The sequence below is a fragment of the Loxodonta africana genome, chromosome 14 (genome assembly GCF_030014295.1).
Source record: "Loxodonta africana isolate mLoxAfr1 chromosome 14, mLoxAfr1.hap2, whole genome shotgun sequence".
NCBI classification, from domain to species: domain Eukaryota; kingdom Metazoa; phylum Chordata; class Mammalia; order Proboscidea; family Elephantidae; genus Loxodonta; species Loxodonta africana.
In genome coordinates, this window is record NC_087355.1 from 83,231,366 (window position 1) to 83,258,162 (window position 26,797).

General features: G+C 48.2%; 1 protein-coding gene across 6 annotated transcripts in view; it reads right to left on the bottom strand.

Moving 5' to 3' along the window:
* ZFAT (zinc finger and AT-hook domain containing) overlaps window positions 1-26,797 on the bottom strand; it is a 223,437-nt gene that overhangs the window by 139,330 nt on the left and 57,310 nt on the right. The gene's annotated exons all lie outside the window — the stretch shown is intronic.

Here is a 26,797-nt window from a genome sequence, read left to right on the forward strand (position 1 = left end):
TTCTCATCTTCAGCTTACAGGGATCATAGCATTTCAATAAGGTGCTTTTAAACAGTCTCCTGCTTCCTTTGAGTTACTGACCTGTTGTTAAACTTTGCCACTTTCCCTCCAAGCTAGTGCCTACACTCCCTTCAGTTTCCTTTTCTCTTTAAAACTCAAATATGACATGATGGTCCCCCTCCTGAGCCTGGTCACCATGAGCACCAAGGCCAAGGGCTGCTGTGGGCCTGCTAATGGGACAAGGAATGATGTGAAGGAGACCATGGGGCATGCTGAGTATCTGAGTCAGGTGGGCCAGGCTTGGACACCACGCAGCCACGAACAATGGAATTTGGGGAACTGATTAATCTCCATAAACCCCAGGTCTCTCATAAAAAATAATAATAATAATAATAATAATAATAATAACAACAACAACAAAATAGACCTCAAAGAACTGCTATGAGGTTTAGATAACACAATTTACGTGAAAGCCCCTGGCACGTGTTAAATATCTCACCGCTGTTCATCTTTCCTATCTTCTTCCGGAAACATTTTTGGAACTCTACCCCAAAAGACTCTACAGACCACACTACATCCATAGCCACTCTCACACAGCAGTCTTAGCAGTCTGCCGATGGACACTCATTTTAGGAATCATAAGAACCAGGCAAAACTAAGTCAGTAGCCATAGTTGGTCTTGGTGCAGACCCTTTCTCACCTTCTAAATGACTGTTTTAGTCTCCTGGTGCTGCCATACAGAAATACCAGAAGTGGGTGGTTTAAAGAACAGAAATTTATTTTCTCAGAGTTCTGGAGACTCAGAGTCCAAACAAGGTTCTTGGCTGTGTTGATTCCTTCTGTGGCCTCTCTCCTAGTTTCTAGGGTCTGTTTGTAATCCTTGGCATTCCCTCGTGCTCCTTGGCATCTGTGTTCCCCCCATGTGTGTGTCTGTGTCTATTCTGGTCTTTTTACAATTCAGAAGGGATTAGGTTTAGGACCCATCCTACTCTGGTATGACCTCCCTAGCATAACAATAGAAAACCCCTATATCCAAACAGGATCATATCCACAGTTCCAAGGGCCAGGAATCGAACACATATTTTGGGGGAACGCAATTCAATCCACAATAATGCCTATCAGAATGTCCCAGGCTTCCATGCAAACCTTTCAGAACAGATTATCCTGGAGGAAGAACCATGGTTCCCTACAGTGAGAAATGCAACAAGGCCCCTATACTCCTATTCTCACACTCAACACAGTCCTCTTCCTCTGCTGGAAGTACCTGAATTCTTTCAATCCAAAATATTTTGCTTTTGCATTTGGCTTTGTTTTGCTTTTAAGATTTTTAACATTATACCTGCTCTGCAAGTTAAATTAATATATAACTGTGCAGTAAAGGATTAACCTTACCCAAAGAAAGACTTGGCCCTTGGCCCCGGCTCCTGGGAGGTAACCTCCAACTCCTTGCCTACTAAGAATGTCTTTGTTTACCTGGGGCCTTGGATCTTACCAGAGTCTACGTCAACACTGAGATTTACAGTGGGGGCCTTGCGTCACATGGTATCACCTTGACCTCTGGAGTAACATTGGAATTTCTGGTGGGGGCCTTGCGCCACATGGTATCAGCTTGACCTCTGGGGTAACACTGGAATTTATGGAGGGGACCTTGCACCACATAGGATCAGCTTGACCTCTGAAGTAACGCTGGAATTTATGGTGGGGGCCTTGTGCCACATGGTATCAGCTTGACCTCTGGAGTAACACTGGAATTTAGGTGGGGGCCTTGTGCCACATGGTATCAGCTTGACCTCTGGGGTAACGCTGGAATTTAGGTGGGGGCCTTGTACCACATGGTATCAGTTTGACCTCCAGTGTAACGCTGGAATTTATGGTGGGGGGCCTTGTGCCACATGGGAGCAGCCTGACCTCTGGAGTAACGCTGGAATTTATGGTGGGGGCCTTGTGCCACATAGTATCAGCCTGACCTCTGGAGTAGCACTGGAATTTATGGTGGGGGCCTTGTACCACATGGGAGCAGCCCGACCTCTGGAGTAACGCTGGAATTTATGGTGGGGGTCCTTGTACCACATGGTAGCAGCTTGACCTCCGGAGTAATGCTGGAATTTATGGTGGGGGACTTGTGCCACATGGTATCAGCCTGACCTCTGGAGTAACACTGGAATTTATGGTGGGGGCCTCATACCACATGGTATCAGTTTGACCTCTGGCATAATGCTGGAATTTATGGTGGGGGCCTCGTACCACATGGTATCAGCTTGACCTCTGGAGTAACGCTGGAATTTATGGTGGGGTCCTCGCACCACATGGTATCAGCTTGACCTCTGGAATAATGCTGGAATTTATGCTGGGGGGGCTTGCATCACATGGTATCAGCTTAACCTCTGGAGTAACACTGGAATTTATGGTAGGGGTCTTGCACAATATAGTATCAGTTTGACCTCTAAAGTAACACTGGAATTTATGGTGGGGGGCCTTGCACCACACGGTATCACCTTGACCTCTGGAGTAACGCTGGAATTTATGGTGGGGGGCCTTGCACCACACGGTGTCACCTTGACCTCTGGAGTAATGCTGGAATTTATGGTGGGGGGCCTTGTACCACATGGTATCAGCTTGACCTCTAAAGTAATGCTGGAATTTATGGTGGGGGGCCTTGCATCACATGGTATCAGCTTGACCTCTGGAGTAACGCTGGAATTTACGGTGGGAGCCTTGCACCACATGGTATCAGCTTGACCTCTAGAGGGGCTGGAAACTAATATCAGCCACATGGACAAGCAGCCATACTTGCATGCCCAATTCCCAGTGAAAACCCTGGACACCCAAGCTCGGGTGAGCTTCCCTGGTTGGCAACACCCCATGTATGTTGTCACACATCATTACTGGGAGAGTTTTGTACCGTCTGAATGACTCCAGTGGCGGAGGATAACTGGAATCTTGTGCCTGTAAATACCATCTAGAAATACCAATAACAACAATTAAGAAAAGCTGCGGGGCAATGATACAGCAACACACCCGAAACAACAAAAATTCTGAGTTCTAATCTAGATTCATTGACTTAAAGGTCTAAGGGCAGGTGGAATGGTGGAAAGTTATTCTGTACAACTCCCTGTCACCAAGCAGCCATAACCAAACCATCTCAGAAGAAAGCTGCCTATGCTTCTTATAAACCACTCTGGGATTGGGGACCCACCATTACAAAGCAGGGTTTGTACAGTCACCTGCTTAGAAACAAGCAGTTCTGCCCAACACGCCCTGGACAGACGAGAGAGCCCTTGAGCTCACCCTCCATCAGCTGTGGGCTTGTTTGGATAAACTGCAGATGATCTCAGCCATGGCTGCCACAAGCAAATCCACTGCTGAGAACTTTACAGGAAACACACAGAGTGAAAAGCATTTCAAAGACACACATGCCCCTGGGTGACCAGACCAGCCACTCTTCATCTGTGTAGAGGTGGCAAGAGAAGGGAGGCCAAGTATTAGGCTGCGTGTCTACCCACTTCCTATCACCAGGCTGTCCTCTTCCCAGTCCCTCCTGCCACTCCAATCTCTTACCTTACACGACATGCATGCTGTTTGCTGCAGAATGAAGGAGGGAGTAGCACTCCTGGGCTCAAGACTCTGGAGGGACTGTGACTTCATCAGTGAGGGACCCACTGCGAGAGTCCCTGGTCCTTTGGGATCATGAGAGAGCCCCAAGAACTCATGGAGCCACCCTCTACCTTGTCCTGGCTTAGCCTGCATTCCCCACCCAAACTGTCCCAGGACACGTCTATACTTGGACGCACCACGGAGACACTCGCTCCAGACCTAAAAGCCTTTCCTCCTCACCTGGAAATGCTGGAACCTGAGACAAATTGAACTGCCAGGCTCTTTGCACCTGGTCACTTTTATCTGACTATGAGGAACCAAGTCAATTTTGGGTCTGACTTCAAGCTGCCTCTTCGGCTTCTACACCTACTTGCTTTTACCCTCTCCTCAACGTGGCTAAGGAGCATTCACGTCAAAAATTGCTCTTCTGGAAACAGAATTTCCATCTCTAATACCAAGTTCAGCAATATCTGTTTACTATTACTTCATAAAACATTCACTTTGTGAGCTGGTTTCGCTTTGTGAGTTGCGTTTCTTGTCTCACTCTCCTCCTATTCCCAAATGTTCTGCATTGTTACTACACAAAAGAAAAATTACTTGGCAATTATCTAAGCCCTACAAAATATTATTTATTTATCTATTTTGCTAGCCACAGTTCATTCAACAGATGCTTCTGGACTGCTAGGCACTGTTCTGGGCATCTGTGACACTTTAGTGTACAAGACAGAGAGAGAGCCCTGCCCTCTGCTGTTTACATTCTAGTGGGAACAGACAATAAAAAAACATGATAAATAGGTAAATTATATAGTATGTCAGAAGGTAATAAATGAGATGGGGGCAGGAGAGAGGACTCAAACATCTGGGGTGAAGGGCAGGCTGGGTTTTTAGATTGTTCTAAGTTCTGCACTAACTAAACATTGCGGGGTGACACCTCACCAATGAGCAAAGTTGCTGCTAACTGATCCAGCTGTTGGCTCGTCTCTTGTCTGTCTCCCCCAGCAGAACGTAAGCTCAATGAAGCCCAGCCCAGAGCCAACCCAATGCTGTTGTTGCTGTGGTCGTTCGCTGCTGTTGAGTCAGCCCCCAACTCACAGCGACCTCATGCACAGCGGAACAAAATGCTGCCCGGTCCTGCACCAGCCCCATGATTGGATGCGGATAGGACTGTTGTGATCCACAGAGTTTTCACAGGCTGGTTGCCAGGCCTTTCTTCCTAGTCTCTCTTAGTCTGCGAGCTCTGCTGAAACCTGTCCAGCATCACTGCAACACACAAGCCTCCGCTGACAGGTGGGTGGTGGCTGCACATGAGGTGTACTGGCCAGGAATCAAACCTGGGTCTCCCGCGTGGAAGGCAAGAATTCTGCCACTGAGCCACCGATGTCTCTGTCAGCAAAACGTGCTCACTAAATACTTACTGAGTGGAGAGAGAAAAGGGCCTCAAGCCTCACAAAGCTGGATGAAAAGTTATCCACTCATTGTGTGCCTGGCCCTGTGCTGGACACTGGGGCCCATCTCTCCCCTCAGGGAGGCCACGCTCACCTGGGTGGCAGACACGCAAACACCAGCCACTGCCCCGGCAGCCCTGCAGCACACCACACACGCTCACCCGGGTGGCAGACACGCAAACACCAGCCACTGCCCCAGCAGCCTGCAGCACACCACACACGCTCACCCGGGTGGCAGACACGCAAACACCAGCCACTGCCCCAGCAGCCTGCAGCACACCACACACGCTCACCCGGGTGGCAGACACGCAAACACCAGCCACTGCCCCGGCAGCCTGCAGCACACCACACACGCTCACCCGGGTGGCAGACACGCAAACACCAGCCACTGCCCCTGCAGCCCTGCAGCACGCCACACACGCTCACCCGGGTGGCAGACACGCAAACACCAGCCACTGCCCCTGCAGCCCTGCAGCACGCCACACACGCTCACCAGGGTGGCAGACACGCAAACACCAGCCACTGCCCCGGCAGCCCTGCAGCACGCCACACACGCTCACCAGGGTGGCAGACACGCAAACACCAGCCACTGCCCCGGCAGCCCTGCAGCACGCCACACACGCTCACCAGGGTGGCAGACACGCAAACACCAGCCACTGCCCCGGCAGCCCTGCAGCACGCCACAGACATCGTCTTCTTTAGTCCTCTAAAGCCCTAAGGTGGCAGGACTTTACTAAGCTCTTTGGAAAGATAAGAGAACATGGCTCAGTGGTGATGCAGTGACAGGGCCACAAAACTCTCCCCTGTAAGTCCATCTGACTGCAAAGCTGGCACTTCCCGCTACCCTCTCCTGCCTCAGATGTTGCACGGAAGTCAACATTCAGCAAAGAGTGCTGGGCAGATCAACTGAACACCAGGCTTCACCATGGGGTGGGGTGGTGGGCACAGCACTGAGCTTAATGTCTTATGGCGGCCGAGGGAGCAGATGGGCTGGCTAGTGGGCCAGTAAGTGATCTCCACAAGAGTCACTGCCTCCTCATGGGGAAAGCTGCTCAGCCTCCAGGCGGTCCACACACCGCAGCCTCTGGACATCACCTCCAGGCACCCCTCCTCCCAGCACAGTTCTCCCAGAAGGCACCGGCCCATCACCTTGCAGCACCCCCGTCCTCCCAGCACAGCTCTCCCAGCAGGGCATGGCCTATCCACACTGGAGGCTGAGTGGGGGAAGTAAAGGCTGGATCCACTCCGTGTGCTCTCAGCTGAACTCTGTCAGCGAGGAGTCTATTTGCACCTAATCACTTTATGCAGATTACAGGCCCCACTCAGGTAGGCACCAGCCCACCAGGACTAAGGCGCACCTCTTGGTCAGCTGCACTGCTGGCTCCTGGCACAACTGGCTGCTGCTCCAGCCCCGCATCCAGGGCCAGGATTTAAAGGCCCATCACAGCCTGTCCACAGCATGCACACTTTATCCTACGCCGCAGCCAGGTCCCTGCTATGAAAAGACAATGCTGGGAAAGTGAAGGAAGTAACAGCTCTGGCTCTGTTCACACAGGGTCAGAGATCCTAGTGCAAATCCAGCTCCCGCTGCCACCAATGGCACTTCCAGCCAATTTACTCACCTTGGTTCAGAGCCTGCCCAGGGACCCTGGGCCTAGACAGCCTGCCCAACTAGGAGTGGTGTATGGATTGCACTGTGTCCCCCCAAAACATGGTCCCCCCAAAACATGTATTGGGGTCCTAACCCTTATACCTGTGGATATATGGGAGTAGGGTTGTCTTTGTTAGGTTAACGAGGCCATATCAGTGCAGGGTGTATCTTAAATCTAACCACCTCTGAGTGACAGGGAGCAGCACAGACACAGATACAAGCGAGGAAGCCAGGCTCACATGTGAGAATCGCCAAAGAAGCTGAGACAAGGATCTTCCCCCAGGGCCAGAGACAGCCTTCCCCTAGATCCAGTGCCCTGAATTTAGACTTCTCGCCTCCGAAACCGTGAGAAGAGGAGCCCTGGTGGCACAACAGTTAAGCATTCAGCTGCTAACCAGAAGTTGGTGGTTCAAACCTACCCGGCGGCTCCACGGGAGAAAGACCTGGCGATCTGCCCTGCTAAAGATCACAACCTGGAAAACCCTGTGGAGCAGCTCTACCCCGTCACACGTGGTCGCTTCGAGTAGAAAACTGACCGCACAGCATCTAACGACAACCACAAAACTGGGGACCCTGCGGAGCAGCTCTACCCTGTCACACGTGGTCGCTTTGAGTAGAAAACTGACCGCACAGCATCTAACGACAACCACAAAACTGGGGACCCTACGGAGCAGCTCTACCCTGTCACACGTGGTCGCTTCGAGTAGAAAACTGACCGCACAGCATCTAACGACAACCACAAAACTGGGGACCCTGCGGAGCAGCTCTACCCTGTCACACGTGGTCGCTTTGAGTAGAAAACTGACCGCACAGCATCTAACGACAACCACAAAACTGGGGACCCTGCGGAGCAGCTCTACCCTGTCACACGTGGTCGCTTTGAGTAGAAAACTGACCGCACAGCATCTAACGACAACCACAAAACTGGGGACCCTGCGGAGCAGCTCTACCCCGTCACACGTGGTCGCTTTGAGTAGAAAACTGACCGCACAGCATCTAACGACAACCACAAAACTGGGGACCCTGCGGAGCAGCTCTACCCTGTCACACGTGGTCGCTTTGAGTAGAAAACTGACCGCACAGCATCTAACGACAACCACAAAACTGGGGACCCTGCGGAGCAGCTCTACCCTGTCACACGTGGTCGCTTTGAGTAGAAAACTGACCGCACAGCATCTAACGACAACCACAAAACTGGGGACCCTGTGGAGCAGCTCTACCCTGTCACACGTGGTCGCTTTGAGTAGAAAACTGACCGCACAGCATCTAACGACAACCACAAAACTGGGGACCCTGCGGAGCAGCTCTACCCTGTCACACGTGGTCGCTTTGAGTAGAAAACTGACCGCACAGCATCTAACGACAACCACAAAACTGGGGACCCTGTGGAGCAGCTCTACCCTGTCACACGTGGTCGCTTTGAGTAGAAAACTGACCGCACAGCATCTAACGACAACCACAAAACTGGGGACCCTGCGGAGCAGCTCTACCCCGTCACACGTGGTCGCTTTGAGGAGAAAACTGACCGCACAGCATCTAACGACAACCACAAAACTGGGGACCCTGCAGAGCAGCTCTACCCTGTCACACGTGGTCACTTCGAGTAGAAAATCGACCGCACAGCATCTAACAACAACCACAAAACTGGGGAAACAAACTTCTGTTCTTTAAAGCTACCCATTTGTGGTATTTCTGTTACAGCAGCACTAAGAAGCTAAGACACGTGGCCAGCAAATTGAGGCCTGTGAGAAGTACGGCCAACGCGGAAAACGGGGAGGGGGCCCAGGTCAAACCGAGACTTCTAGACGTTGTTCTCGAGAACCATCTTCCAAACGCCCTGCTTTGTTACATGGTTAATTATACAATTAAATCTAAGGTAGTACTTTGTTTTGCAATTGTATTAAACATCTAAAATGTCTTCTCCACGCTCTAGAGAAAGTTCTTTATCCAACAGAAAACAGGGTGCAATTTTAGTGAGATCAAGAGCTGAAATCTGCCTGAGATGCTGAGAGGGCAGGTGACGTCAAACCCGAAAGGGCTCTTTACAGCCAGGTTCTGGGCCACTCGCCCCCGTGCCAGGTCGCAGGAAGGGGGGAAACATCTGACAGTGGCCGGCGCCTGTCTGGCATTTTTCTCTCGTCAGTAGTCAGACGGGGAGATGAATACACCACTATAACACTCACAGTGCACTTTGTGAACGGCACAGGACACCCTGCGATGCACTTCTACGAGCACTAAGGAGCACCTGGGACGCTGAAGTCATGGACTCAGCGTGCTTTTTTAACCAATCTCGTTGTGTTACCTTTTTCTCCACGGCTCTTCATAGACGTGCTCTTCGAGAATACAGACCCTTAGCTGAAGTCTCTCCTCCATTAAATGTCACACCACGCTGCATCGCCGTCCGAATCTGACTGTGATCACCAATGCATTAGGATGCTGGTTCTCTAACTGTTTTTAGCAGCAGGACCTTTTCAAGTGGGCTCTTGAGGCAATTTCAATATAAGCAGTAGATAAACGAGCCTGGCTGCTCTAGTTAAAGTGGGTTCCTGCCAGCCTCTGCCTCGCTGCCTCCCACACCAGCCCTCTCTCTCCATCCAACCCCAGCCACAGGCACCTTGGAAGGTTCTGGAAACAACGTTAAAACTACTGGATTAGGATTACAAGGCAGGCAGTGGTGGTTCAGTGGCAGGACTTCCATCTTCCATACAGGAGACCTGGGCTCAATTTCGACCACTGCACATTAAGTCCAGGCACCACCCGTCCGTCAGTGGAGGCTCGCGTGTCGCTACGATGCTGAACAGGCCTCAGCGGAGCTTCCAGACTAAGAAGAACTAGGGGAAAAAAAGCCCAGTGAACCACTTTCAAAAATCAGCCAAAGTAAACCCTATGGGTCACAACGGTCTGAGCCACAGCCCATCCTGGGGATCGTGCAGGAACGGGCACTTTTTTGTTCCACTGGGCACGGGGTCACGACAACAACAGGATGTACAAGTATTATGTCAAACACTTGCATGTGTTGGGGGGTCCTGGTGGAGAACGTGAGATCTAGAGTCCACGGCATCGGCGCTAAAACGCAGGCTCTGCCGTGTAGCTGGATGGACTTGGAACACTAAAGGCCACACGGCGCATTGCAAGATGAGTCACCGCACAGTTTGGATGCGGGGACACAAGCAAAGTCCTCTCACGTGGGGAGGGAGCACACAGTCGGGCTCAGAAGTGTCTGCTGGGTGTGAATCTGATGCCTTCATGTCTGAAGATCCGTGTATGTCCAACTCAGGTGTAAGGCCAGGATGACCATTTCTGGAAGGTTCCATTTTGTCTGCACTAATAACAGAGAGCTAAGTGAGTACTTGCCTCACCAGCCACCTACCCTGTGTGTTTGCCAACATACTGAGGTTCTGAGAACTACTTTTAAATTCTTGACATGGGGGCCGTATTGCTCTTCAATCCCAGCACATTAACACAGCTCTTTGTATTTCATTTCCTTCTGAAAAGGCGGTACTTAAAAAAGCAATGACGCTGGGTGATGTGGCATGCAAATGTGAACCAGGGAGGCAGATGCGCGTACCCTGTGAGGCAGAGATCTTTTACTGCAGCAACCCGGGCCAGTGCCCCACAGCCCAGGGAGGCCTTCAGGGTGTAAACTTAGAGGCAGTGATGGCTTAAGAGCGGGGAGACAATGCCTGTGTCCCTTTGAAGGGTAGATAATTAGCAAATATCCAAGCAGTGCCTCTTGTTCTGGAGAGTTTCCCTTCCCCCCATCCCCATCCTCCCTCTCTCCTTGTTCTATTCCACTGCTGTGGCCCCAGAGCTGACCTCTGAAGCCATACCAGGGGCTCCACTGCCCTCTGGCTTCTAGGTGGTATGGCCAGTGAAGGCACCAGCAGGAGATGAGGGGAGGGAGGAGAGTGGCGCAGGGGCTTATCCTCCAGGCTCACTCCCTCTAGCCAAGGCCACAGCCACCATCAGGCCTTTCTCTAACTTGGAGTTCTGGTGACAAGTCTCCCCACTTGCCTTCTTAGCCTGGGTGGTAGGAACACCTCATTGTTACCAACGTCCTCCAGGACCACACCATGGCTGGGTGTTGCACCCAAGCCCTGCCCATACTGTCACCAATAGTTCCTTGATCAAACTTGTCTCTTGTGAGTGAGTCCTCTGCCTTTGGCCAGGGTCCTGACTGCTCTGCTTGGCCATCCATTAGTCACCTCCACCTGACTCCTCTTGACGCCAACCCCATCTCAACCATCTCCCACTGACCACCTTCCACTGGTGCTGCTCCTGCCCAGGTCAGCAAGGAGGCCCATCTCCAAAACCAACACTCTTCATCCCAGCTTCACTTTACTTCATCTCCCTGCATCGCCGACCATTGCTGACACATTCTCTCTCTCCTCACGAGGGACGCCTTTCTGCCTCCTCACCTCTCTGGACTCTCCTCAGGAGCCACCACCTTCTAAACCAGGGTCCTCCCGAGACTGCCCTTGGGGCTTTGATCTACTTCCACCCAGTGCCCCTGATGACCCCCATCCACTGATGAGCCCCCAGGGGGCAGTTCCAGCCCAGCATTCCTGCTGGCTCCTCACCCAGGCCAATGGGTAGCATCCTCCTGGGCAGCCTGCAGTCAACTAAACTCAGTATGTGACCAAAACTAATTCATCCTCTTTCCCCTAAATCTCCTTTCCCTCCCGGGTTCTCGAGATTGGCAGGGGTGCCACCATCTCCCCCAGCAGTCAAGTCCCACCCCAAGCACCCTCCCGTCTCCCTGCTTCTCATTTTCTGCACACTCCAATCTCTGCCTAGGTCCTGAGTTTTCACTTCTCAACATCTGTGGAATACGCCCCCTTCTCCCTACACCACTGCCTACTTTACATGCTGTAAGACCCCCACTGCTCACTGTGATAGCCTCCTCAGATCGCCAAACCACTACTGGTGGTTTTCCAGCCACGTGCCCTAAACACACACTGGTCCCTCTCCCAGTGCGGGCATCCCCCGCTCCAATGCCCCTCCCTCCATCCCCCTTCCACTCCTGCGCTTAGAATATGGTGCCTACATGGCCAGAATGCTTCTTAGAAGCAAAGATGGAGAGACTGCAGCTCTCGTACTTTGGATGTGTCATCAGGAAAGGCCAATCACTAGAAAAGGACATTAGGGTTGGTATAGCGGAGGGTAAGCAAAGACAAGGGAAACCCTCCATGAGATGGATTGATACAAGAATCAAAACAATGGATTCCAAGAGACAGAAAGGGCCACATGAACCAGAGACTACATCATCCTGAGACCAGAAGAACTAGATGGTGTCCAGCCACAACCAATGAATGCCCTAACAGAGAACCCCTGAGGGAGCAGGAGAGCAGTGGGATGCAGACCCCAAATTCTCATAAAAAGACCAGACTTAATGGTCTGACTGAGACTAGAAGGACCCCGGAGCTCATGGCCCCCAGACCTTCTGTTGGCCCAGGACAGGAACCATTCCCAAAGCCAACTCTTCAGACATGGATTGGACTGGACAATGGGTTGGAGAGGGATGCTGGTGAGGAGTGAACTTCTCGGATCAGGTGGACACTTGAGACTATGTTGGCATCTCCTGCCTGGAGGGGAGATGAGAAGGTAGAGGGGGTTAGAAGCTGGTGAAATGGACACGAACAGAGAGAGTGGAGGGAGGGAGCGGGCTGTCTCATTAGGGGGAGAGTAATTGGGAGTGTGTGGCAAGGTATATATAAGTTTTTGTGTGAGAGACTGACTTGATTTGTAAACTTTCACTTAAAGCACATTAAAAATTATTAAAAAAAAAAAACAATGGACTCAAACATACCAACAATCATGCAGACAGCACAGGGCCGGGCAACGTTTCGTGCTGGTAGCCATGAGTCAGAGCCAACTCATGACAAATTACCAGCAACAAACACATGCTTTCTAACCTCTGCCCAAGCTTTTAGCCACGAGCCCCCCCCCACCACCTGCTCTCCCAGGCCGCTTTGGAATCACCTTTACTGAGCTCCCTAAGACCCTGCATTACTCTACAGGATGCTCAGCATGCTTACCCCCACAGAGCTGTGCAGTGTTCCATCTGGCCCACTAACTGCAAGCAACTGCTCTAGGGCGCGAGCCTCTGCCCGCCTGATGCCACGTTCCCAGCCACCACCATGTGGCTGGCACACAAATAGTAACTGCTCAGTGCATTTGTTGAATTAATGAATGACCCACAGCAAGGGTTCAAAAATGCCATTTTTCTCAGAGCCTAACCACACACAAAGGAGCCCTGGGAGTGCAGTGTTTAAGAGCTTGGCTGCTAACTGAGAAGTCAGTGGTTCAAACCCACCATCTGCTCTGTGGGAGAAAGATGTGGCAGTCTGCTTCTGTAAAGATTATAGTCTTGGAAACCCAACGGGGTAGTTCCACTCTATCCGACAGGGTTGCTGTGAGTCAAAATTGACTTCATGCCAGTGGGTTTGGGTTTGGGTTTAGAACCACATGTGCGGAAGAAAGGCCTGGCAATCAAACAGCAAAACAATTACACACACACACACCTTCGACTCTGAGATGTTCTCTAACCTTACTAAGAAAAATGAGTCCATATGATACAAACTCTCTCAAGTCCATTCCTTCCGCCTCAAATCATCCTGTCTCTTAGCTCACCAGCCTATTACCATCAAGTCAATTCCAACTCATAGTGACTCTATGAGACAGAGTAGAACTGTCCCCACTGGGTTTTCAAGGCTATAGTCTTTATGGAAGCACACTGCCACATCCTTTCCTGCGGAGGGGCTGGTGGGATCAAACAGCCAACCTTTCAGTTAGCGTGGAGTGCTTAACCACTGCACCACCAGGCTCCTCTTGGCTCACCATCCCCCCTGACTTTTGGATGAGTTCTTTTAGGAGGGAATCTGCCCTTGTTCTCTAACCCTGCACTCCTAAAGCACAGAGGGATCTGAGTCTGTATGCTTTACCTTTGAATTCCCCACAGAGCTCTGTTACAGAGTACCCGACATGGAACAATATTTGAGCAAAGTATGTCGCACTATTAACGAGCAGGTGAGGAGTTAAATGGAAATGGAATCTCGCATCTGTAGAAATTGGTTCATATGCATTCATCTCTAATTAACACCGCACTAATATTCTCAAGTACCTATTCTAAATTGCTCAAGAACTAATTAAATCTCAGAACACCCCAGCGAGTAAAGTGTTATCAACCACATTAATAAAAAGCCCCAAACAGTTGTCAGAGCAGCAGACTGATAAGGGATTATATTCTGGGACTCTGCCACCAATTCATTCCACCCTGCTAATATAGCAGTTTAAAACCTTATCAGGCCCGCAGTAATTCTCTCCACCTGCTGAATAGACATCACTCTCTCTTTCCCTTCCCCTCAGGCTTTCTCACGTCCTCCGGTCTCTCCTGCTACCAGAGGGGATAGGGCAGCACAGCCCTCCCTCAAAGGGATTACCAACAAAGCCAAACTCCTTGCCGCAGAGCCGATTCTGACTCGTGGCGACCCCATGTGTGCAGAGCAGAGCTGCTCCACAGAGTTTTCAAGGCTGTGATCTTTCAGGAGCAGATCTCCAGGCCTGTCTTCTGAGGCACCTCTGGCTGGGTTAGAACCGCCAGCCTTTGGGAAAGTAGTCCAGCATTTAACCATTTGCATCTAAAGCAATTCCAGAAACCGACAGTTGCAAACAAATATCTTTAGTGCTATGATCACTGCACACACACTAAAAAATAGAAATCAAACCAGTTGCCACCACATCGATTCCAGTTCACGGTGACCCCACGCGTGCAGAGTAGAACTGCACTCTGTGTAGGGTTTTCAAGGCTGTGACCTTTCAGAAGTAGATTGCCAGGCCTTTCTTCTGAGGCACCTCTGGGTGAGTTTGCACTGTCAACCTTTTGGTTAACAGTCCAGTGTTTAAGTGTTTGCACCACCCAGAGACTCCCACTGGAAGTTCCTAGAGGACAAGTAGTCCCCGATATATGAATGAGATCCGTCCCCAAGTTTGTCTTTAAGTAGTATTTGCAGGTAAGTCAGAACAGGCACATATGGTTCTCACGTAGCGTCAGTTAGTCAAGTGTTTGTCTACCTTTCTATGTATACAAAGGAAACCCTGGTGGCGCAGTGGTTAAGTGCTATGGCTGCTCACCAAAAGGCCGGCAGTTTGAATCATCAGGTCCTCCTTGGAAACTCTATGGGGCAGTTCTACTCTGGCCTATAGGATCACTATAAGTCGAAATCGACTCAACGGCAACAGTTTTTTTTGTTTGTTTTTATGCATATAAAATACTTGAGAAACACTTCCAAACCGAGCAATGTTTTCATGAGCATCACAAAGTAGTGCATGTGTACGTTATTATGAACCACTGTACGCATTTAACTCAAATTTTTGGTAGAATAGGTTTCATGGCATCCCATTCTTAAGTGCAAGCTGTCTGTAAGTCAGGCGTTTCTAAGCTGGGGACCACCTGTAATAAAGGTCATGAGCATGGACTTTTATGAGGGCAGAGCCCTGGTAGTGCAGTGGTTAAGAACTCAGCCTCTAAACAAAAAGATCTGCAGTTTGAATCCACCAGCTGTCCTTAAAACTCTATGGGGCAGTTTACTCTGTCCTATGAGGTCACTACAAGTCAGAATCAACTCAACAGCAATGGGTTTTTTGGTTTGGTGCCCTAAAGAATGAGAGGGAGCCAGTTAGCTGGCTAGGAGATGAGGGAGGCTTCCAGGAAGGAAAAGCCACCAGCACACAGGACCAACGGTCCCTGTGGGGCAGAAAGCCTGCAGTGGGCAGGGGCCTGGATGAAGCCACCCAGTGCAGTAGGGTGTGACCCCACTGGGCAAAAGGTGGGTTTACGGGGAGCAGGTCTAGAAGGAAAGCGACTGGTCAGCCAGAGAGGTAGGAGGAAAGTCGGGGGAGAGGATTATTGACTGTGCCAGGGCAGATTTCCCAATTTACAAGCATCCGGAAGACCGGAGATGGCTGGAGGCCGCTGTACTACAGGACCTCCGGACTTCCACCTGCCTGGTTAGGACAGAGATAAAGCCAGGTTTCGTTGTGTGCCGTCGAGTCCATTCCAACTCATAGCAGCCCCACGTGACAGAGCAGAACTGCCCCATAGTGTTTCCTAGGCTGTCATCTTCACAGGAGCACATCGCTGGCCTTTCTCCCCAGAAGCCACTGGGTGGATTCCAGCCACACCAACCTTCAGGTTAGCAGCTGACTGCCGAACCGCTGCACCACCAGGGCTCCTAAGCAAGGTTTGCAAGGCATCAAAGAGGAACAGACATCACCGTCATATAGCTCCCCAGAGAGAACAACTGTCTGTTCAGACACTACCAAGGCACTGCACTCTCACCTGCAGGTTTTCAAACACACACAGTTCTCAACCACAGTAGCCACTCATTAAGTCAGCTGTTTCGCTAACACATACACAGCAGAAGGCAGAGGCTGGCGATACTGCTGTAAAAAACCTTCCTGAAGATTCTAGGTGCGTCTTAGGTAAGACCATAAGATAAACACCTTGTCTTCTTCATGAGGGTTTCACAAGAAGGAAAGCAAAGTTGTGCCACTCTTCTTGCTTACAATGACCCCAGCAATAACAAGCCGAGAAAGGTTGAAAAGCCACTTTTATAAGCTTGACATGTTGATTTCTGTAGCCCGCAAGATGGCTTTTCAAAAACACCAGCTGTTCCACATAACGGCGGGGGAAAAAAATCTTCTTTTCCTGGTTTCTCTTACTATTCAAATGCAGAGTAAAATAAATAAACGTTGAATACATAGCAAAACTGTCATTTTAACTTGCCCTGGCTCCGAAAAAAAAAAAAGGGAAAAAGAGTATTTTGTTTTCTTTAAATTGTTTTAACAAGCTAAAGCGTCAAGGTCAACTATAGGAAATGTCGCTAAATTGCTCTTTACAGAGCATGTATGAAAATAATTAGGGGAGAATTTTCCTAATACCCTGCTTGGCAAACAAAGAACACGGGGCAGTCACATGGCCGTCAGCCACCAGGCAGCCTGGGCATAAGGTCACTTCTGCATATTTTAGAGGCTTCACCAGTGGCCAGGAAGGGAAAAACACACAGTGCTTTTACCTTTCCGCTTGGTATTCATTAAATTACAACCCAGTTCGGCCATTCAAACCAATGGGATGTGAGGCCATTTTCTGCACAGGTATTTCTGGGGGAAGCCGATAATCTCATTAGAGAGGAGCGGGCTGTCTGCGTGGCTGGAGAGACTGCCTCGTTAATTACAGAGCAGAAAACAAACACTGGGAAACAGACTGGAACCTTCACTTCTTATAAGGTCAGAGAAAAATCTGAGATAGATGCACGGAAAAAAATAAAATATACATCCGTGAGGTGGAAATACTATGCTGTTTGAAGACACCATGGGATAGACGGGGCTGGCGACAGAGAAGGAGCAGGGAGATGTGGGTTCCTACCCTGACACTACCCCAAATGGGCTGTGTGGCTTTGAATAATTAATACCTCTAGACCTCAAATTCTTCACAATTTGCAGTCAGGTCTAAAATTTGAAAATGGGGCCTAAATTCAAAATCAGGTCTAAAAGAGAATGTTTTTTTAATGTACTCTGAAAAGGTCACATAGTGTATGATCCAATCTATACGGTGAAAACTGTGAAAGCCAGAACTTGATAGGACTGCCTTATTTTTCTGGGTCGCGAAGGTTTGCTGCCCTTGACGGGGTGCAGTCTTGCTTTTCTATCACTCGTTTTGGTGGAAAACATTTACGTTTTCCTTCTCTGACAGGTCTCTGCCTTCCACAGGTTCCGGCTTTCACAGGTTTTGCTGTACAATATTCTCAAAAAGACAAAATTACGGAGCTGGAGAACAGATTAGGAGTTGCCAGGGGCTGGGGAGGGGGTGACTGTGAGGGGTAGCACAAAGGAGACTTTGTGGTGATGAACAGTTCTATCCTGATTACGAGGGTGGCTGCACACATCTACAAATGTGACAGGATGGCACACACCTAGACCCACACGTTGCCCCAGTGGCAATTTCCTGATTTTGATATTATACTACAGTTATGTAAGATGTAGCTATCGGGGGAAACTGGGTGAAGGGTATGGGGGACTTCCCTGTACTATCTTTGCAACTTCTGTAAATCTGTAATTCTTTCAAACTACAAACTTTCACTTTTCAAAATTTTTTAATTTTTTTAAGACTTGAAACTGACAAAGGCCTTATCATTTTCTCTACGGAGCCTATGATTGTAAAGATTTCATCTACCAAACTGCGTTTACTATAATTCCTTTGTCCATATTTAATGATCAAGTGTGTATGTGTGTGTATATGAATATACGAAACATGTTACTTTACAACCTACACTAAACATGACTTCCAGGTGGATCAAAGACATGAGTAAGAAATGCAACCATACAAATGGCAGTGGAATATACAGAAGCACATTTTTATAATTTTGGGGTGTGGGTGAGTTTTCTAAGCATGATTTAAAAAAAAAAGGCAAGGAATTTATACGAAACATTTGACAGTGGTGCCTGTACAGAAACTTAGAACACCAGCAAAACGAAAGAAAAAAAAAAAACAACATTACAAATGAAAAACTGTGAGGGAAGTATTTTCAGCACATACGACAATCCAAAGGTGTAGTAAGTAAAGGACACGAATGAGGAATGCCCAACCACACAGAACACACAACAGCTAACAACTCTGTGGAAAGACAAGGAGTCCTGGTGGCATAGTAGTTAAGCCCTTGGCTGAAAACTGGAAGGTTGGCGGTTTGAACCCACCACTGGCCCCATGAGAGAAAAGACCTGGCTATCTACTCCCATAAAGATCCCAGCCTAGAAGACCCCATGGGTCAGTTCTACCCTGTCCTACAGGGTCAGTATGAATCAGAACTGAGTCAATGGCAATGGGGTTGGTTTGTTTTTTTACGTGAAAAGACAGTTCAGTAGGCACCAAATAAACGCAAATTAAAACAACCAAAGAGGGTCACTTACATATGAGGTCAGCAAGGATGAAGACTGACACAACCCAGGATAAACGACAAAGGTGGATCTGAGGACACAGCCTATGATAGAAGCATAACTGATACAAACTTTGTACAGGGCAGCTGGACAATACGTATACGTATCAAAATATAAGGCGTGCCCTATTAGCTCAGCAACTACATCACTAGGTAGCTGCTTAATAACGGCACAAGTGCAGAAATAATAATAAAAACGCACACTCAAGACTGTTCACCTGAGTAGTTAGTGTTTCTTTATCAGGGAGACAAAATTAAAAACCAACCCTAAATGTCCATCCACCGGAGACCGATAAAGTAAAATTTATGGCCCCTGCATAAAATGAGATACCGCCCAGCCTTTAAAAATGACATATATATACACGCTTTCTTTTTTTTCTCAGAAAGCATAGCGCAGTTGTCAAAAGCACAGCCCCTGAAGCCAGGTCACCAAGTTCATAACCCATCTCCCCGCTTCGGGCTGTGTGGTCTAAGCAAGCTGCTGAATCCCTCCGGGCCTCCCTTTCCTCTTCTGTAAAATGGGAATAATAACAGCACCTGCCTCTTAAGATTGCCATGAGGATTAAGTGAGCTAATAGTTGTAAAACATGGAAATCAGCATCTGTAACACAGAAAGTGCGAGAAAACTCCTTGTGAAATGAAAATTACTGACATGAAAAAACCTACCTGCCACATTAAAAAAAAAAAAAAAAACCAAACCCACTGCCATCAAGTCAATTCCGACTCACGGCGAGCCTACAGGACAGAGCAGAACTGGCCCCACAGAGTTTCCAAGGAGCGCCTGGCAGATTCGAACTGCCGACCCCTTGGTTAGCAGCCACAGCACTTAACCCGCCACATTGGTGAGTGAAAAACGATCCCAGAACATTATGAATCATCCCACTTCTGTAAAACACGTGTAGGAAAAAAAACGCAGGTAGAAGTGAGAAGGCTCTTCTGTTTGTGGACAGTTAAATCGCTGTTATACCTGGGCAGTAAAATTCTGGATTATTTTTATTTATTTATATCACTGTTGTTGTTGTTAGGTGCCGTAGAGCTGGTTCCAATTCATGGCGACCCTGTGTCCAAGAGAATGAAACACTGCCCCGTCCTGCATCATCCTGACAACTGTCGTCATGCTTGAGCCCATTGTTACAGCCACTGTGCCCAGCCTGGGGGGTTCATCGTCCGGCACTATATCAGACAATATTCCACAGCTATTCACAAAGTTTTCACTGGCTAATTCTTTTCAGAAGTAGACTGTCCTTCTTCCTAGTCTGTCTTAGTCTGGAAACTCAGCTGAAACCTGTCCACCATGGGTGACTCTGCTGGTATGTGAACACTGGCGGTATGCCTTCCAGCATCACAGCAACATGCAAGCCCCCACAGCACAACAAACTGACAGACACGTGGGGGTCTGGATCATTACCCAAAAAACCAAGCCCACTGCTGTCTAGTCAATTCTGACTCAGGTATTTAAAAAAAAAAAAAAAAAAGATAATATCCACTAGGCACTCTGACACACTTTTCGGATCAAAATTGATGTGAGCTCTCTACGGGAAAATTTGTGATGATATGTAAGATGCTTTTTGGCCCAGCAGTTCCACTTCGAGGAATGGATTCTAAAGAAATAGCCACACAGATGCATATATGTATGCACACACAAACATACACATATGCACATGTATACACATACACACACCCGTAAGGATATTTGTTAAAGTACCATTAATAGCAGCAAGAAATTGGAAAAAACCTCAACATTCATCAACTGATTGACAAAATCCTGGTCGGTACAAACAATGGAACGCGTGGGTCAGACTCTCAGAAGGACCCGGGCAGAAACGGCCAACAGCTGCCTTCTGCTACCGATGGCCAAAGCTGGCCCCTCTGATTAAAATGCAACCACTATCTGCACAAAAAAGCGAGTGAGGGCACGTGTGCGAGAGCGAGACGTGAGAGAGCAAGAGGAAGGATGACAGACTCCACGACAGAGCCCAGGGAGCAGCTACGTCACGGGGGAAACTGGAGTTCCAGGTCCAGGGGAGGCATGTCCCGATCCCCCGCCCTCGGCCAACTCATTTCCAAGATTATCTTTATTTACCAAAAGGACACCATCTGGGGACAAGACGCTGCCTCCTCTGCAGCGACAGCACTCTCTGCCCCCTCCTCTCACGTGACGACTGCTCACACTCCATCCGGGGACAGCGGCCACCGGCGCCTTAACTTGCTCAAATCCTCGTCCTTGATTTGCATCGTCCCTGCAGCCTGGTGAGGTCTCAGGAGCAGCTTTCTGAGAGCGGGACACTGCCCTGTATTTTCTACCATCTGCAGAGATGTTGCCAACGTGCCTCAGCCACCACCCGAGGTGTGTGTAAGTGTTAGCTGATGAATTACTCAGTAACTCATGCTATCTGTGCCAGGACCTTACACTCTAAGGGCCTTGCTTTTTCACTGTTGGGAGGCATTTACGGTAAAGGGTTTCAGAATTGGGGCTCAGCGTCAGACGCCTGGGTTCAAAAGCCAGGTTTCCTTTATTAGCTAAAGGGCCCTGGACAAATTACTTCACAGCTCAGTAAAATGGGAAAAGGCCAACAGTACCATTTCCAGGCTTGGTAAAATAGAGGGTCAGGAAAAAGAGAAAGACCCTCAACCAGACGGACTGACACAGGAGCTGCAACGACGGGCTCAAGCACAGCAACGATTGTGAGGACGGCACGTGACCAGGCAGTGTTTCCTTCTGTTGTGCACAGGGTCGCTGTGAGTTGGCACCGACTCGAGGGCACCTAACAACAACCATTCCCATAGGGCTGCGAAGAGCTGTCAGTAACAGCTAACACTGATGCTTTTGACAGGACAGTTCCAAGCACTTTACAAGTCCTTTCTCATTTAATCATCTTTTAATCATCAAAGCAACCACATGAGACAGTACTGTTTATATTCCCATTTTACAGATGAGGAAAGTGAGGCTGAATGTTCTTGTTTATACAGTTAGTATAAGCAGTGCTGGAACTGGGATTCAAACCCAGGCAGCCATATTCCAGAGCCTACGATCTTAACCAGTACAGCCTCCCACAAAACATGCTCAGCGCAGTACTAAACACACACTAAGAGCTTCTTAAAATATCAAGTATAGTTTTGTGCAAGAACCAAACAACAGCACCCACAGCAGAGGCCCTCATCTCTCCAGTGCGGCTCTGCTATCTTGTTTCTTCTAAGAAGGCCATGGACAAGACGTACTACACGGCAGTGGCTTCACTCCCTGCTCACGTCCATGTTCCTTTCAGCCTCCCTCTAGTTGCTTCAGAACGGAAGCCTAACCCAGAGCCGATTTGGAGGAAATACCCTGATATCTTTTATTTTCTTCAAGAATGTCAGTGCAGTCTAGTCGTCAGCCACCTCACGGGCCTCGAGCACCCTAATCTCTGTGCTTCTGCTCACATGGTTTCATCCAGCCACCAACCCTCCCCCCAAAGCCCACCTGAACGGTGAGACCCAGGCCAATCCTGACTTCCCATCAGAATGCTTTCTCTAGCTACCAATTTACTGCCACTTCACATTTTGCACTTTCAAACCTTCCACCCAGGGCATAAACTCACTGAAGGCGGAGATTATGTTTCACGCATTCTGCAACTCCCAGGAAAAAAAAAAAAATAGTTGCTGTCCAGTCAACTCTGACTCCTGGCAACCCCATGTGTGCAGAGTAGTAGAACTGCACTCTGTAGTGTTCTCAAGACTGCAACCTTTCAGAAGGAGATTACCAGGCCTTACTTCTGAGGTGCCTCTGGGTGGATTTGAACTGCCAACCTTTTGGTTAAACAGCCAAGGGCTTAACCGTCTGTACCACCTAGGGGACTCTGCAACCACCAGAACATCCACTTAAAGCCCCCACGACCTGCACCCCATGGGCATTCGAAAACCAGATGACACATTCAATTAAAACGTTGTAAAAATGGTTTGACAGGGACGGGCAAGTTAAACATTGTCCTGGGGGGAGTAACAGCATGAAGTGGCTGGCTTACAAGCTTTCATGGGTGTGCTTACCATCAAAATGAGAGGGAAAAGTGAGGATCCCCACTGAAGAGTTTCTCTTTTCCTGATGGGTCAGGGGAAGAGTGGGTGGAGGACAAGGCTGATAGGACTATATGATTCAGCTGTGAGTGTTGGCTCTTAACTGGGTGATTGTAGAAACTGCAACTATAAAAGCTGAAAGTGTGAAAGAGTGGACTAAGGGAGAGGTACTGCTTGACTGAGTACAGTGGCCGAACCTAAAGTCTCTTAAAGGTTTTGCTATGCTGATAACTTGTGAGGCTCAGAGTAAGGGAATGGTCTTCTCTCAGGTAAATTTTATCGGAGGCCAGAAAGGGTGAAGATGAGACAAACTTTTGGAGAACCTGACCAAATCAGATGGATACCTACAGCAGACCTAAACGGCTGGTACCTGAGTAACCTCACCCTGTAGACTCTTTGCCCTATTGAAGGACTAACTATTAATGTCTGTTTTAGACTGGTAAAATAGGAGGAGGAAGTTAATCTTTCAAGTATGAAACAGCCAAAGGCTGGCAGTGTGTGGTACTGTGGTAGCTTGTGTGTGGCTATGATCCTGGAGGCTATGCCGTTGTATTTCAAATATGAGCAGTGTCACTCATGGTGGGCAGGTTTCAGCAGAGCTTCCAGACTAAGAAGAAGGACCTGGCCATTTACGTCTAAAAAAAAGAAATTAGCTGGTAAAAACCATATGAATAGCAGCAGAACACTGATATAGCGGGACCAGGCAGTGTTTTGTTCCATTGTACATAAGGTTGCTATGAGTTGGAACCAACTTGATGGCACCTACCAACAACAACAACAACAAACCAGTGCTCTGAGGAGACAAGCATGTTCCTTGGTCTTGAACAATCTTGCCATCATATCCCTGTGGCCTTGGGCCTCTGGCTGGATGGAACCAGATGACCCTGGCTGCCTAGCAGTCATCCCATTGAGCCACCTGGCCCTTGCCTGGAGCTACTCCAGATGTGGCTTTTCTCCCCTGCCGGGTAACATCTCTCACTTTCCTTTCAGCCATCACAGATAACAATAACCAAAGTAACCACTCAAGAATCACAAGTTTCACTCCCCACGCCCCTCCGTTCTTTCTCTTACAGAGTCCCACGTTTCCGTGAGTCTAGAACTGCAGTGAATTCTGCTTCTGACACCAACCCTAAAATTGGCATGGCAGCTGAACTGTCTGACCTCCTCCAACTTCACAAGCGGGAAGAGAAGCAAGATCAACAGCCTAAGGCTGACTCCTATGAGGTGGTCGTCAGACACACCTCCACCCTCTAAACTTCTTACCAGTTCTGACACCAAACCTCTCTCCCATGGCACTCTCTACTTCTCTGCTAGGTTCAATAATTTGTTGGAATGGCCAAACAGAACTCACAGACCATACTTACAGTTATGGGGGTTATAAGGGGAAAAAAAGGTTACACCACCACTTGTCTGTCACTTTGTCACACTATAGTGGCTTGTATGTTACTATAATGCTGAACACTTCGACATCCATATTTCAAATACCAGCAGGGTCAGCCTTGGTGGACAGGTTTCAGCTGAGCTTCCAGACAAAGACAAACTAAGAAGAGGGACCTAGCAGTCTAGTTCTGAAAAAACTGACCAGTGAAAACCTGATGACTAGCAGCAGAACACTATCTGATATAGTGCTGGAAGATGAGACCCTCAGGTTGGAAGGCACTCAAAATACGAATGGGGAAGAGCTGCCTCCTCAAAGAAGAGTCAACCTTAATGACATGGATGTAATTAAGCTTTTGGGGCCTTCATTTGCTGATGTGGCATGACTCAAAATGAGAAGATACAGTTGCAAACATCCACTAATAATAGGAAAGTGGACTTTATGAAGTATGAATCTAGGAAAATTGGAAGTTGTCAAAAATGAGAAGGAACACATAGAGATGGATATCCTAGGCATCAGTGAGCTGAAATGGCCTGATATTGGCCATTCTGAACGAGAAGTCATATGGTCTACTAGGCCGGGAATGACAAACTGGAGAGGAATGGCATCGCATTCGTCGTCAAAAAGATCATTTCAAGGTCTATCCTGAATGGAGCACAACTACCACAGCCTCCACTAGGCTGAGTGCAGCACAACTGAATGGTGCCCAGCTACCACAACCAACTGCTCTGAAAGGGATCACAATAGAGGGTCCGGGACAGAGCTGGAGAAAAATGTAGAACAAAATTCAAATTCACAAAAAAAGATCAGACTTACTTGTCTGACATAGAAGCCTCAAGACTATGTCCCCCAGACACTCAGTACTGAAGTCACTCCTGAGGTTCACCCTTCAGCCAAAGATTAGACAGGCCCATAAAACAAACAATAATACATGTACCGCAAACATGTATACAAGACTAAATGGGCACACCTGCCCAAGAGCAAGGACGAGAAGGCAGGAGGGGACAGGAAAGCTGGATAAATGGAAATCGGGAACTCAAGGTCGAGAACGGGAGAGTGTTGACGCTTTGTGGGGTTGGCAACCAATGTCACAAAATAATATGTGTATTAATTGTTTAATGAGACGCTAATTTGCCCTGTACACCTTTATCTAAAGCACAATAAAAAAAAAAAAGAAAAGGTAAAAACAAAAAAAAAGATCTATCCTCAAGTACAATGCTGTCAGTGGCGGGATAATATCTACATGCCTACAAGGAAGACAAGTTAATATGACTATATTATTCAAATTTACATACCAACCACTAAGGCCAAAGGTGAAGAAGCTGAAGATTTTTACCAACTTCTATAGTCTGAAATTGATCAAACATGCAATCAAGACGCACTGATAATCACTGGCGATTGGAATGCAAGAAATTTGGAAGACAGCTACCTGGCCAAACGACTGGAAGAGATCCATATTTGTACCCATTCCAAAGAAAGGTAATCCAAAAGAATGAGGAAATTACCAAACAATATCATTAATATCACACACAAGTAAAATTTTGCTAAAGATCATTCAAAAGCGGCTGCAGCAGTACATCAATAGGGAACTGCCAGAAATTCAAGCCAGAGTCAGAAGAGGACATGGAACTAGGGATATCACAGCTGATGTCAGATGGATCCTGACTGAAAGCAGAGAATACTGACTATGCAAAGACATTTGACTGTGTGGATCAAAACAAGTTATGGGTAATATTGCAAGAATGGAAATTCCAGAACACTTAATTGTGTTCATGAGGAACCTGTACATAGACCAAAGGGCAGTCATTCGAACAGAACGAGAGGATACTGTGAGGTTTAAAGTCAAGAAAGGTGTGCCATTTCACCACACTTATTCAGTCTGTATGCAGAGCAAATAATTTGAGAATATGAAGAATTACAGACCAGTAAGTCATATATGAGAATATATGAAGATGGGGCATCAGGATTGGAGGAAGACTCAGTAACAACCTGTGATATGCAGATGACACAACCTTGCTTGCTGAAAGTGAAGAGGACTTGAAGCACTTACTGATGAAGATCAAAGACCACAGCCTTCACTATGGATTACGACTCAACATAAAGAAAACAAAAATCCTCACAACTGGACCAATAAGCCACACCATGATAAATAGAGAAAAGACTGACGTTGTCAAGGATTTCATTTTACTTGGATCCACAATCAACAGCCATGGAAGCAGCAGCCAAGAAATCAAAAGACACATCGCACTGGATAAATCTGCTGCAAAGGACCTCTTTAAAGTGTTAAAAAGCAAAGATGTCACTTTAAAGACTAAGATGCACCTGACCCAAGCCATAGTGTTTTCAATCACTTCCTATGCATGTGAAAGCTGGACAATGAACAAGAAAGACTGAGGAAGAACTGATGCCTTTGAATTATGGTGTTGGCGAAGAATATTGAATATACTATAGACTGCCAAGAGAACAAAAAAATCTCTCTTGGAACAAGTGCAGCCAGAATGCTCCTTAGAAGCAAGGATGGCGAGACTGCATCTTACATACTTTGGACATGTTTTTAGGAAAGACCAGTCCATGAAGAAGGACATCATGCTTGGTAGAATAGAGGGTCAGCAAAAACGAGGCAGACTGCCAATGCGATGGGGCTGACACAGTGGCTGCAACCATGGGCTCAAACATAACGATTCTG